Source organism: Myotis davidii, unplaced genomic scaffold (assembly GCF_000327345.1).
Source record: "Myotis davidii unplaced genomic scaffold, ASM32734v1 scaffold1734, whole genome shotgun sequence".
NCBI lineage: Eukaryota > Metazoa > Chordata > Mammalia > Chiroptera > Vespertilionidae > Myotis > Myotis davidii.
Genome location: NW_006285052.1, coordinates 126,949 through 129,249, shown reverse-complemented (window position 1 = coordinate 129,249; position 2,301 = coordinate 126,949).

Sequence of the window (2,301 nt, the reverse complement as noted above, 5' to 3'; positions counted from 1 at the left end):
AAGTAGGTTTTCTGTGGAAATTGATAAGCTGATACTAAAATTGATGTGGAAACTGCATAGGACATAGGATAGCCACAAAAGAGAGGAGAGGAGAGGAGGGGAAGGGAGGGGAGGGGAGGGGAGGGAGAAAGAAAGAGAGAAACATAAATTTGAAAGAAAAACATTGACTGGTTGCTTTTTGTATGTGCCCCAACTGGGGACCGAACCCACAGCCTAGGTGTGTTCCCTGACTAGGAATCAAACCTACGACTCTTAAATCTAATATATTTCAGATAAACCAGATATAACAAAGTAAGAGAACAAAGCTATACACATAATACAAATTTAGAAGATTGTTGGTTTTTTGCTTTGTTTTTTTTAATCCTCATCCAGGGACATGTTTATTGATTTTAAAAGAGAAGAGAGGAGAGGGAAGGGGAAGGGAGGGGAGGGGAGGGGAGGGAGAAGGAAAGAGAGAAACATAAATTTGAAAGAAAAACATTGACTGGTTGCTTTCTGTATGTGCCCCAACTGGGGACCGAACCCACAGCCTAGGTGTGTTCCCTGACTAGGAATCAAACCTACGATCTTTTGGTGTACAGGGTGATGCTCCAACCAACTGAGCCACACTGGCCAGGCTCTGAAGGCCATCCCCTCAACCTCATTCCCAGTCTGGGCCCCCAGGAAACCACAATCATAGTAGGAGACAAGGGGACTTGTGCATCGATGAATATGAGAGCCAGACGTGGCATTTAAGAGACCTTACTGTCTAGGTGAGGAAACTAAACTCCAGAGAGGGAAACAACTCAACCAAAGCCGCCATGATTTCTAACTGTGTCTAGGATTTCTAACTTTGATTAAGGCCAACCAAGATGAGCCAGCACCCAATGCAAAAGGGAATAGGATTAAAGACCAACATCAGATCTAAATAATTTGGGAACATCATTTGGCCCCATGCTTTGTCGGTGGTCTTTAGCCTGGGGGTCATGACCGCCCTCTCAAAGGTAAAGGTGTGTACATATGTATATTTTCTTATCATCCCCAAACTATTAGGATCCATTGACTAGTCTGCATCTTTGTCACCTCCTTGAAGTTTATAAAGAAGCTCCCAAATGTTTTCAAATAGACCATTGCCTAGTCTACACACCAGTTCACCGATTTGAGAACTCACCTTGAGTACCTTCCTGTGAGTACCTTGATGGCCCGAAGTGTTAATGCATACGTTCTCTAATTTATTATTCACAATAAAACTGTGAAACAGTGTTACTCCTTCTCAATAAGAGGATATTGAAGCTGTGAGAGACTAAGGCTCTTGGAAGGTTGTAGACTTCACATGATCTTGAACAAGGCCCTTAACACATTTGCACCTACCTCTACTCATCTAAAAAAATGCAACCAGTTAATAACTTTGTGCCTCCTGTTTAAAGCATGAGCACGTGCTGGACTAAAACAGGGAGGTAGAATCAGGTGTCCCCTCAAGTCCCCCCTGGGTCCAGTGTCCCGGGATCCACAGCCCCTCCCACAAACTCTGACTCAGACTCTCTCTGTGGATGATGCAGGAGGAACGGAGGTGAGAGGAGTGGTGGACTCTCCCCCAGGAACCCACAAGCTCAGGAAGCTCTCCGGAGGCACCTGATCCCCAGGAAACGGGATGAGCCACATTCTGCACCATTTAGCTTTATCGGATCCCTGGCCCTATAATATCCAGCCCAGTGAATCAGGGGAGTCTGGGAACTTTTATGATCTGGACAAAGGAGATAATTATTTGATGGGAATGGGAAAAAAAAAAGCAGCGATGTCCTGCACACAGCTGACTCTCTTCTGCTAACCCTGTGTAATTACACCCTGGCTCCCATAATGACAGCTGCAGAAATCTACAATCTTAACTCTCAGGTGACTTTATATCAGATTATCCCCAGTCTTGCTGAAGGGCTATGGATGGTTAGAAAAACTACTTAGTCACCTTATCTTAAGATGTGGGGTGGGACAAATTCCCCACAGCTATCCAAGTCACCGCCCCTGATACAGGGCCACTAGGGTTGATTTTTGAGGGCTCAGACCCCAAACACTCCCACTCTGCACCTAGGAAAAATTAAGTCACCTAAAGTCATTCAGCCAAGTGGCTGGGCCACTGCCACACACAGAAGACAGAAGACTGGGTCTTCTTGTGGGTGGATTGTAACAATCAAGGAGGAAGACATCCCTACATATGCATCTATACCAGCCGTGGGCAAACTACAGCCCGCGGGCTCCGGCCCGTTTGAAATGAATAAAACTATTGAAAAAAAAGACCATACCCTTTTATGTAATGATGTTTACTTT